This window comes from Corythoichthys intestinalis, chromosome 22 (genome assembly GCF_030265065.1).
Source record: "Corythoichthys intestinalis isolate RoL2023-P3 chromosome 22, ASM3026506v1, whole genome shotgun sequence".
Classification (NCBI taxonomy): Eukaryota; Metazoa; Chordata; class Actinopteri; order Syngnathiformes; family Syngnathidae; genus Corythoichthys; species Corythoichthys intestinalis.
The window spans coordinates 33,389,776-33,402,398 of record NC_080416.1 but is presented as its reverse complement, the minus strand read 5'-3'; the positions used below and the strand labels follow the sequence as shown (position 1 = coordinate 33,402,398).

The following is a 12,623-nucleotide window of genomic DNA, read 5'->3' as shown; positions in this document are numbered from 1 at the left end:
GTAACGTGTCCCTTGGCCATTTTCACTTCAATTAGGTGCTTTTGGTAGCCATCCACAAGCTTCTGGCAAGCTTCTGGTTGAATCTTTGACCACTCCTCTTGACAGAATTGGTGCAGTTCAGTTAAATTTGATGGCTTTCTGACATGGACTTGTTTCTTCAGCTTTGTCCACAAGTTCTCAATAGGGTTTAGGTCAGGACTTTGGGAAGGCCATTCGAAAACCTTAATTCTAGCCTGATTTAGTCATTCCATTACCACTTTTGATGTGTGTTTGGGGTCATTTGTCCTGTTGGAACACCCAACTGCGCCCAAGACCCAATCTTCGGTCTGATGACGTTAGGTTATCTTGAAGAATTTGAAGGTAATCCTCCTTCTTCATTATCCCATTTACCCTCTGTAAAGCACCAGTTCCATTGGCAGCAAACCAGCCCCACAGCATAATACTACCACCACCGTGCTTGACGGTAGGCATGGTGTACTTGGGGTTAAAGGCCTCACCTTTTCTCCTCCAAACATATTGCTGGGCATTGTGGCCAAACAGCTCGATTTTTGTTTCGTCTGACCACAGAACTTTCCTCCAGAAGATCTTATCTGTGTCCATGTGATCAGCAGCAAACTTCAGTCGATCCTTAAGGTGCCGCTTTTGGAGCAAGGGCTTCCTTCTTGCACGGCAGCCTCTCAGTCCGTGGAGATGCAAAATACGCTTGACCGTGGACACTGACACCTGTGCTCCAGCAGCTTCTAATTCTTGGCAGATCTGCTTTTTGGTGATTCTCTGTTGAATCTTCACCCTCCTGACCAATTTTGTCTCAGCAGCAGGTGATAGCTTGCGTTTTCTTCCTGATCGTGGCAGTGACAAAACAGTGCCATGCACTCTATACTTACAAACAATTGTTTGCACTGTTGCTCTTGGGACATGCAGCTGCTTTGAAATGGCTCCAAGTGACTTTCCTGACTTATTCAAGTCAATGATTCACTTTTTCAGATCCATGTATGTATATGTTTGACCCAGCAGATTTGATCACTTTTTCTGTTAACCCATAATAAAGTCATAAAAGAACCAAACTTCATGAATGTTTTTTGTGACAAAGAAGTATCTGTTCCAATCACTCTATCGGAGAAAAATCAGAGTTGTAGAAATAACTGGAAACTCAAGAGAGCCATGACATTATGTTCTTCACAAGTGTATGTAAACTTTTGACCACAACTGTAGGAACGGAAGGAGAGCGTGCTGTCAAAAATGACACCCAGACTCTTCACCTGTGTGGTGGGAGAGATCACTGCATTGCTGATGGTAATTGAGAAGTTATTGTCATTAGAGAGAGATGTCCCAACCATTAGCGCAAACGTATCACAAACAGATGGCACCCCTTCGGGTCACTTTTTGGAGTAAATGCTGCGAGTCACATCATCACTCGAAATTAATATCTCAAGACCCTCATTTACTACAAAATGGAGCCAAAGGGATGCCACTTATCGATTGCGCCGGAGGCATGAAAACAAAATTACATCAATTAAACTATTCACAATGAGGAAAAAGAGAAACAAAGGTAACATGTAACGCAGACAACAATTTAGTCGTGGAGTAAAAATTACAGATACCTGCTGTAAAAATGTAGTTAAGAAAGAAGTTCAACTTCATAGTTGTACTCAAGTCAAATACAGATACACAAAAATGTACTTAAGTACAGTAACGAAGTACTTCGTTACATTCCACCACTGCCATTCCCCGAAATTTGTACAGTGGTATTAGAAAAGTACTTAACCTTTTGGAATTTCTGCCATTTCTGCATAAAATCCCCATCAAATGTGATCTGATCTTTGTCAAAATCACACAGATGTAAAAACAGTGTCTGCTTTAACTAAAACCACCCAAACATTTATAGGTTTTCATATTTTAATGAGTATAGTATGCCAACAATGACAGAAGGGGGGAAAATAAAGGGGGGGGGGGGCAGCAATAACTTCAACCAGACACTGTAGCTGCAGATCAGTCTGGCACATCAATCAGGACTAATCTTCACCATTCTTCTCTACAAAAGCGCTGTAGTTCAGTCAAATTCCTGGGATGTCTGGCATGAATCGCTGTCTTTAGGTCATGCCACAGCATCTCAATAGGGTTCAAGTCTGAACTTTGACTTGGCCACTCCACTAGTGTATTTTGTTCTTCTGAAACCATTCTGAAGTTGATTTACTTCTGTGTTTTGGATCATTGTCTTGTTGCAGCATCCATCCTGTTTTTTAGCATCAACTGTCTGACAGACGGCCTCAGGTTTTCCTGCAAAACATCCTGATAAACTTTTGAATTAATTCTTCAATTAATGATTGCAAGTTGTCCACGCCTTGAGGCAGCAAAACAGTTCCAAATCATGATGCTCCCTCCACGTGGCTTCACAGTGGAGATGAGGTGTTGATGTTGTGTGTTACTCCCAAACAATTCAACTTTGGTTTAATCAGTCCACAAAATATTTTGCCAAAACTTCTGTGGAGTGTCCAAGTGCCCTTTTGCGAACATTAAACGAGCAACAATGTTTTTTTTAAACAGCAGTGGTTTCCCCTGTGGAGTCCTCCGATGAACACAATTCTTGGCCATAGTTTTACATATAGTTGATGCGTGCACTGAGATATCGGGCTGTCCCAGTGATTTCTGTAGGTCTTTAGCAGACACTCTAGGGTTCTTTTTTTTAACTCTGAGTATTCTTCGCTGAACTCATGGCGTCATCTATGGTGGACGGCGACTCCTAGGGAGAGAAGCAACAGTGCCAAAATCTCTCCATTTGTAGACAACTTCTCTGACTGTCAATTGATGAACATCCAGACTTTTAGAAATGGTTTTGAATCCTTTCCCAGGTTTATACAAATCAACAATCCTTGATCGCAGGTCTTCGGACAGCTCTCTTGACCGAGCCATGATGCAGATCAGACAATGCTTCTTATCAAGACATTTCTTCCCAGGTGTGTATTTTATAGTGGGCAAGGCACCTTTAAACCACTCATCAGTGATTAGGCACACACCTGACTTATATTTTGGTAAAAGTTGGTTTCAATTGATCTTTAAGTCTCCTTAGGCGTGTGTTAGGCGTTAGAGTGTTCACTTACTTATTTTCCCCCTTCTGTCATTGTTTGCATACTATCCTCATCAAAATCTGAAAACCTATCAACGTTTGGGTGGTTTTAGTTAAAGCAGACACTGTATTTTCATCTGTGTGATTTAGACAAAGATCTGATCACATGTGATGATTTTATGGAGAAATGTGAGTAATCCCAAAAGGTTCAGATACTTTTTCATACCACTCTATCTCAAAATCTTAAAAACAAAAGAAGCACAAATGATTGACACCATTTTTAGCCATTTTTAATCAAAATGGGGGCTGCTTGACCTCAGATTGAACTATAAAAGAATTGTTAAAATCTCAAAAATGAGAGGAGCACAAACGGAAATGTTTTTCAATACAAACCTAGCAGAAACAAATGAAATAATTTTTCTATAAATTTGCATGAGACGGGGGTCCAACTTCACAGAGGTCAAACAATCGCTGTCAGTCCAAATGGATTGGGCGCCTGTCGCCGTCAATGGCACTGAAAGCATCTCATTCAATGGCAGTGAATGAGTTAAACATTTTCATCTAAAATGAGATGGTGATAGAATAAAGCAAAAAAGGGCTATTGAGGTGCCTCGGTCATAAATTGTAATCAGCCAGCCCTCCCAGTTTTGGACGCCCAGGATTGGGCATCTCTTGTTGTCCGTGGTATTTCCAATTTTGACCTCAGATTTATTTTCAGCAGGGCCGAGAACCAAAAGTGGTATTTGCCATGTGGCAAAATGAATTTTGCCATGTGGCATTTTATTTTTTGCCATGTGACAAAATTGATTTTTGCCATGTGGCAAAATGGATTTTGCCATGTGGCATCTTTTTGTCATGTGGTAAAGTGGATTTTGCCATGTGGCATCTTTTTGCCATGTGGTAAAGTGGATTTTGCCATGTGGCATTTTTTTTGCTATGTGGCAAAATTGTTTTTTCCATGTGGCATTTTTTTTACCTTTGGCAAAACGGATTTTGCCACGCGCCATTTTTTTTTACCATGTGGCAAATTGATTTTGCCATGTGGCATTTTTTTGGGGTATGTGGCAAAATGGATTTTGACATGTGGCATTTTTTTGGGTATGTGGCAAAATAGATTTTGGTTTGTCACATTTTTGGGGGTGGGGGATTACAGTGCATTGACCTGGGTGCCAGTTGAACATCAATACGCTGTAATGTAAAGTCTATGGTCAAAATCACATGTTTTTCCACCATTTAATATGAATGGAAAATTTAGACGTGCATAGCCGTCAATGGCATGGATGTGCACGGCCCCCAAATCTGATATATACTTAAACAAAATACCACATACCCCCCAAAAATATGCCACAAACCAAAACCCATTTTGCCACATACCAAAAATAAAATGCCACATGTCAAAATCCATTTTGCCACAAGGCAAAATCAATTTTGCCACATGGTAAAAAAATTGCCACATGGCAAAGAAAAAAATGCCACATGGCAAAATCCATTTTACCACATGGCAAAAAAACGCCACATGGCAAATACCACTTTTGGTTCTTGCTGTCTCTATTTTTGCGAGCAAAATGTGACTAGTCTTTTCAGAGGCTCAAGTGTCCCTGGTCAGAGAAGGCGGAGTCGGCGCTATCGTCGCCGCTCTCTGATTGGCCGAGCGTGTCGGGGGGCGTGGCCAGCTCGGGAGACGCCGGGCGGCCGTCTGAGCAGCTTAGCAGCCTGCAAGAAAGAAAAGAAAAAGCCACTGCTCCTTTTTTCGTGCTTATTTTTTCTTTTCCTTTTTCCTTTGTGCGTCGTCGCAGCTGCCTTTCCCGCGCGCACCGGAACGCGCGCGGGCAGGCGGGCGACCGAGCGGAGCAGCCGTGCGTCCCAAGCTTCCCTCTGCAGTGACGTGCACGCGCGCAGGTGAGTCTTCCCGACGAGCACGCGCGCAAGTGGAATCTTCAAGGGTGTCCGTCACGCGCGTGGATTTCTTGCCCTACCCACAAGTTGCGTGACGTCACGTAAAAGACATGGCGTCATCGGGGGATGGGGGGAAGAGGTCAAGTCGCTCACCCTCCTGCCGTGACGTCAGCAAGGCAGGAGGTTTTTTTTTTTTTTTTTTTTTAGGATGGAGGTCAGAGGTTAATTTTGGAGAAGCGGGGCCACACCTTTAATTAAAAAAAAAAAAATTGACATTAAAGCATTGTAGTGCAGAAAAAAAGGTCACCTAAATATTCTTTCACCAGACTTGACGAGCGCGCTGACTGCCCTTCTATGATTGGCTGACCCTTCCGGAGTGGCGGGTGAGTTCATATACGCACATTCATTAAGATTAAGTAATGGTGGTCGTGTGATATGGTTGGAAGATAGCTGTGTTTGCTGAAATGAAAGGTATTTTTATGTTTGTTGGACTTATGTCAATGTTTTGGTTGAATTTGAAATGGCGGCCTACCCTAATACCAGCTGTCTTTAAGCAAATCCCCTTAAATGGGGCCCCCCGGACTGCCCTGCCCCCGTTTCCCTCAACAATTTCTCCCTCCTCTTCCTGCTGGTAAACCAAAGATTTTACTTCTTTCTTCCAGGGGCGTCACTAGACCTAATACATTACTGAGGCACAGTGGGGTTTATCTATACTAAAAAGTCAGAATTAGTGCTTCAAACTATATATCAGGGGTCCGCAACCTTTTTTGCACCACGGACTGGTGTGATTTGGGTCTTTTTTCGCGGACCGTTGTTCTGTCAAATTTTGCACCCTTATAAAATTTTGCTCCCAAAGCTTTTGTGGCGGTGAAAAATGCCCTCTTTTATATTTAGTTGACCTCAGATTTATTTTCAGCAGGGCCGAGAACCAAAAGTGGTATTTGCCATGTGGCAAAATAACTCTCAATGTTATCCAACGGTGCTAAAAAACCATGTACATCATAAACATACATGTGTAACTCGGAAATGGCGTAAATTAATGCTTAACGACACGGCGAAGTCGTTAAGTGGGAGAGCTGCGTGCAGTTGTTGTGTGCACAGTGCACCTAACATGGCAAACATAAGTTAATATTCCTTTCTTTAAAGAGAGTTTGCAGTGTGTACTTTGGAATCGCTGCACTCGCGGTCATTTTTAACGTTACGCGTATGCCAAATTTGTCAGAACACCGACAATGTGCGGCAGAAAAGTACAGCAAATATAAAATAACATTTGTTTTTAGCTCCGTCGTGTTAAGTGCAGGGAAAATACAACTCAACCTAGGGGTGTAACGGTACACAAAAATCTCGGTTCGGTACGTACCTCGGTTTTGAGGTCACGGTTCGGTTCATTTTCGGTAGAGTAAGAAAACAAAATGCAAAATATAAATGTGCTAGTTATTTATTACACACATTTCAACAATAGGAACATTAGCCTATACAAAGCTAGAATTCTGCTCACAAAGTAGCGGGTATTTAAAGATAATCCAACAACAATTTGCCTTTCAGACCCCGCGTATTAGTCAGGTTTCTTTCTGAAAGAAAGAAGAAAAAAGAAGTCCTGTGCTAAAGAGAAAAGCAATCCCAATGACAAAGATTTTAACATGTATTTTACAAATGAAATGCCTCAATGAAACGTTTTTATTTCTTATGAACGGTTATCAAAAGCTTTATTGGTGGATTTTCTCAAGTTAAAGTGCCACACAGAAATTAATAAGTTTAATTGTGTAAGCAGGATGTGTGTATTATTCTTATTATTTAATTACAGGTGTTTTAGCTCATTTCAATTTATTTTATTTAAATGGGCTATTATTTATTTTATTATGTGTTTATATTTTACGAGAGCCTCTCTCTGAATTCTGAATCTGAAATGTAATTGTCATTGGATTCATAAACAGTTAGCTAACAGATGTCATCTACAGTAATCTGCAACTTCAATTTGTGACTAAAGTAGTTTACCACAGTTAACTGCCTGATACGTAAATAGTAAGGTTGCACAATTTTAATTCACAATTCATAGGAATAGGCGACAAAAAAACACATCAACACAGAGTTAAAAAGAACATCAAGGATGTGCAGTTTATCTGCCACTAACCTGTAAAGCAGGTAGGAAGATGTCATTTGCACTGTCGACTGTATGATTGGCACACGCACAGTAATATTGATGCTGCATTCAGGTTTTGTTGGAGAAATCGAAAAAATTGATCTCTATTACATGGTTTCTATAAAAAGCACCAGTGACTCAACTTGTTATGTATCGTTGGAGCAGTCATATAGGCTACCCTTGCTCGTAGCAACCATGTTTTTATCCCACATAACAAGTTTGCAACACATCAGAACGATTTTCCAATTTGGGAACTCAGGTTTCCCGATATACATGAATCCAGCATATCTCCTGAAGGTGCTTTGCGGAAGCGTCAACTCATATGCCAATCACAGGCTCAGTTCTGTGCATAAATTATCATATTAAAGAGCCATGTGCAGATTGTGTATATGGCGTGACTAATATGACCATATTAAATGGGCACATTTTGTCATTTATTCTGTGTAGATTTAAAAGTATTTTATTAATACATTTATTTTTACCATTGAAATTTGTACTGGCGCAATGCAGATCAATACTGGGGCATGTGCCCCAGTGAAATATGTCTGGCAACGCTCATTTATTAAGATATTAATTTCAAGTAATGATGTCAATCGCGACATGACTCGTAGCAAAACAAGAAAATTTCAGCACAAGCACAAACCTAGCACAAACGAATGACATAACAAATTTGTGTCGTTCGGCTGCGAGTTACGTCATCACTCGAAATTAATATCTCAAACCTCCTATTTACGGAACAATGGACCCGAAGGGGTGCCATTTGTCTGTGCTATGTTGTCTCATGCATATGACAAAAGGTACCATCTCCTTCAGCCCGAAGGGGTAGTTGTTGGGACACCCCTCCGTTATTGAGAGAGTTGGTACCCGTCATCTGCCGCGATGGAGGTGCTGCGATTGACGTCATCACTCGAAATTAAAACAGGTAGTCCCTGGGTTACGACGTACTCGGCTTAAGCGGATTGGACTTAACGAGTCTCGTTTGCCATTTTGTCTCTAGTCGTTTTTTTTTTTTTTTTTTTTTTTTTTTTTTTTTGCATATACAGTACCTTATTGTGCCTCACAGTATCTTCAAATTTACTTTCTCAATATGACGTGTTCTGTCTTCATTAAACGTGAAGTTGTTCAGCTTTACAGACAGCAAACAAGGCAATTGTGCTTTTTGTAGCTTTTGACTTCCTTCACTTTTGACAATTTGTAAAGGTGTAACACACATACTGTATGTACACTTAGGTTCAAAACGACACGCATTGTAACAATAAAACACCTGGCACAAAACAATTGGTGTTCAAATGTCCATTTAGTCTGATCAATATGTAAATCCGGTAGATTAAATTAGCCTAATTTGCTTAACAAAAGTCAGCTATCTTAAATGCTACGAATGCTAACGTATTTACAGTTCTCATAGCAAATCGCTCACATGCATACCTGTCAAGTTGTACGATTTCGGCGTAATTTGAACAAGTGAGCACTAATTTTTAAATGTGTACGCCGTACGTTCAAAATCTGTACGTTTTTCATGCATTACGTTTAATTTTTAAATGTGTACGCCATACGTTCAAAATCTGTACGTTTTTCATGCATTACGTTTTTTTTCTCCGTTCGAATTTTTTCACTGTTTTGGCAACGAGTGCGTTACGATGCGTTACTACGTTGGTTGAACGACGCGAGAAAAGTCAGAGACACTGAGAGAGAAGAGTGTTGTGACACTGTAGCAAACGCGATGCTAAGCTAGGTGGCTCCAATATTTCCTGACCAGACGGCGGCTTTAATAAACAGCCGCCATTTTGAAGCTGTAGACTTCTCAAAAAGGCTCTGTTGTAGTGAACCTTCCTAGCGAAGTTAAGTAACGTTTTTGCTAAAATACTCCTAAATTGGCAAAATCTTGAATTGAATCTATCTTTTAATGATGAAACAGTTTTAAAACTTGTCGAAAGTACACAGAAGGGAACTAATGCAAAAACGGTAGCAATTTTAACAACTTTAACAGTTGATCCACAACATTAAATGATTTCCAAAAGTAGCAAAGGTTACTATGTTTTTTTTTTTTATGAAAAAAAAAAAAAACACAAACATGAAAGGTAACACCAGCTACTTTGCCAAGTAACTAATTACTCTTACATTCAGGTAACTGAGTTACTAACTCAATTACTTTTTGGGAGAAGAAATTTGTATCTAATTAATTACTTTTTAAAAGTAAGATTAACAACACTGGTCATAAAGATGAAGTCTGCAGAATGAAAAGTGACGAAAGCGCAGATTTCATTCAGCCAGTTTGTTGCCGAATACAATTTGCCTGCAACTATTGCTGATCACTTCTCAGAATTAGAAAAAGAAATGTTCCCTGACTCAAAGATTGCATCGGCAAGTTCATTTTATCAATTGACCTTTTTAATTTATAATTGGACACACTAACGAACTACCGTCAAGTCAAACTGAATTGCGAGCTGAAGTGCCATGAAGTGCAGCCATCAAGACATAATAGAAATTGCTAAAAGTGCTACATACAATCACAACAAAAGTCTCTGTTAAATTTTAGTAATCATGATGTAGCTGAAGATATTGATTGTTCTTTGATTGCACCAGGTTATATGTTACAATATTACCAATAAATTCATATTATTTTAAAAATTGAGTTTTATTTTTGTTTCATATTGCACGATATATAGAACGTTGTAAGCTTAGTCACCAATTTGTAAGGGCATACGTCACTATTTGTAAGATTGCCAATGGCCTCGGGTTGACAGATGCAGATGTAACTCCACAAACTGTAGCTCTGAACTTAATTACAAATTCATACACCAACATGTATTAGCTGAAACAACTTACAGCCTTTTGTGGGCCAAACCAGAGCGCAGTTCTCCTTTATCCATGTCAGATGAGTCTGCCCCTCAGTCGTACAAGGTGACAGTCCAAGCAGACCAAACGCTGCCACCAGAGGGCAATGTTTCCTCCATCATTAAACAAAATACAAATCTTTGGTACCTCTACATACGAAGTTAATTAGTTCCACGTCCATGTTTGTAAGTCCAAATGGTCGGATGTCGAGCAGGATTTTCCAGAAGCATATATTACAACTCCATTAATTCATTCCACAGCCAAAAAAAAACTACTGTAAGTCCTTAATAAATACTGCTGGTACTATTACATTTGGCAATTACACATAGCAAAACAAATAAATTATTAATAAAATATGGAATAATAAAATAATAATAATAATTCCTGTAATAATGCAACGAATCGGGTTCTAATGTGGCGGACGTGTTTTGCGTGCTGTCACTGAACGCACCGCGTCACTGAAGTGACAGAGAGAGGGAGCGGTGCAGTTAAGAGTTTACTCTAACATTTAATTTATTGGTTAGAACACCGTCAACTGTGGCAGACAGTAGGCTAGTTGTGTTTGAAAAGTTCTGAAATAAATGATAAAAACCAAACGAAGCTGGCAATTTCTTTGGCGATGTTACCACAATAATACTGTAATCGTCACCTTATAAAAACTGGCGAACAGAGTTCGGAGGAGGACCGTGAAGATTGTAGACATTTTACGGCTGTATTGTTGAGCCAGTTCACAGATGCACACCCCACGCTCATATTCTTTTATCATTTGTATCTTCATTTCAATGGTAAGCATCACCGTTTTAGTTGTATCACCACCTGTACCAACCTTTTTGAAACCTGTGCTGATTTCTCTTACAAGAGAGTCCGCCATGCGTCCTTCTACGGCTGTCAAGTTCAAATATGAATCCTTAGGTAGACATTTATAATATTACCCAAAATAAGGAGAGAAGGCACTCAATTTAGTTGAAAAGCTTGCAAGGAGAAGGAGGACGCTATACGTAGCCCCTCCAACTCGTTTTTTATTTGGGATGGCCATAGCAACAGACGGGTGTCTTGCCCTAAAAGGGAAAAAGGGGAAGCAAGCTGTCGACACCTCTTGTCTTTGGCTATGTGTGTGCATGTAGGTGGAATTATATACATATGTGTCAGTACATTTCCGCAAAGCAAAGCGGCCTCTTCTGACATTGACCAGGCAAGACAAAACATTCTTTGTTTGTGAATAACAATAATAAGCAATAGCATTTCTTCATTGCGGGCAGCAATTGATAAAAGCAAATATATAATAACAACTTAATAACTATCTCATCAAACACATTTCATGAAGCAATAGTATTTGGTAAGTGATAAAATGCAACAATATGATTCCTTAAATGTATTGATGTTGACCTGTGAAACCTAGGCCGGTTTCAACCGGTCAGAATGACAAGGCAGTATTATCAAGAGCTAAACATGTCTATAGTTATCAATTCCAAAAATGTCTCTTACTACAATCAATCATGGAACATCCTATTGTAGCAATCAATACTTTATTATGAGCCTTCATTGGTAAAAGCAAATATTTAATAACCATTTAATAATTATCTTATCAGTGGCGCTGTCATGTCGTCGTATTTCAAGCATGTCGTCGGATGTAGAAACAAATGGCGAGTCAAATTTTCGGATGTCGAAAATATCGTGCATCGAAGCGATCGTATGTCGAGGTACCGCTGTACTTTTGGACTTTTTGGATAGGTGTTTTGGGGTACTTAAAGGGTTAATTCCGACTTATGTGACAGGAACGGAACTCGTTCGTAACCTGGGGACTACCTGTCTCTCTTTATCTGTAAAACGGGCATGAAAATGGGTCAGGGGTTAAAAAGGTGAGAAGGGTGTGGAGGAAATACGTATGTTCCGGTACACTGTACAACTAGGGCTGTCTCAAATGACTAATTTTCTCCCGATTAGTCAGCCGACTAGTTTTACGATTAGTCAACTAATCTAATAATTGATTTCCCCTTTTTTTTTTTTTTTACTGATTTAGCAATGAAATTTCTGATGACGCTTATCAATTCACAAAAAACATTTTGGGACACTTAAATTCTTAAATTAACTACTGATTCTGCATTAACTAGTGCAAAAGAATGGAATGTAAACAGATTCAGAACACTGACTTGGCCTTCTTAAAGAAAAAAATTTATCTAGCGTTAATATTATAGTATACTACTATATATAATAGAATTATAATCATTGCCAATCAGATTTTTCATAATGGGTGTCATTTTAAAGCTATTCTTAGTGTAGAATCTGAATTCTGAAGTATGTGGTTTTAACTCCAGAAATCGTTATTTATATGACGAACATGACGTGCTCTTATTATGAAATGTTCACCGGAAGTACGTTAGCTACACCGCTAACAGGAAGCTTTACATGCCACAAAAAAAAAAGCTCTTCTTGTCATTGCATGTGGTGTCAGTAATCCATTTTCCCCCCCTTATTTTCGTTTGCAAATGCTGTCAACCAGTGATTTTTCATGTTCGAAGTGTTACCTTTTAACCGCAAGTTTGCATTTTGGAGAACACTGCCGGTGTTTTATAGCAGGCTAAAGTAGGTTGTCTTTTTTCCCCCATTAGCCTCAATGTAGCAATACTAACGTTTACAGTGTTTAATATAGATGTGTTTCCTTGTTTTGTATGTCTGAACTTGAATGCT

At 39.5% G+C, this 12,623-nt stretch overlaps 1 protein-coding gene across 1 annotated transcript in view; it reads left to right on the top strand.

Moving 5' to 3' along the window:
* The first annotated feature begins 4,747 nt into the window (after window positions 1–4,747).
* The window catches only part of LOC130910420 (semaphorin-6D-like), a 50,237-nt gene continuing 42,361 nt past the window's right edge, over window positions 4,748–12,623 (top strand). Inside the window, exons 1-2 of the mRNA XM_057827699.1 lie at window positions 4,748–4,963; window positions 5,287–5,343. The gene's annotated coding sequence lies outside the window, so the exon portion shown is untranslated. The remainder of the gene's footprint in view (window positions 4,964–5,286; window positions 5,344–12,623) is intronic.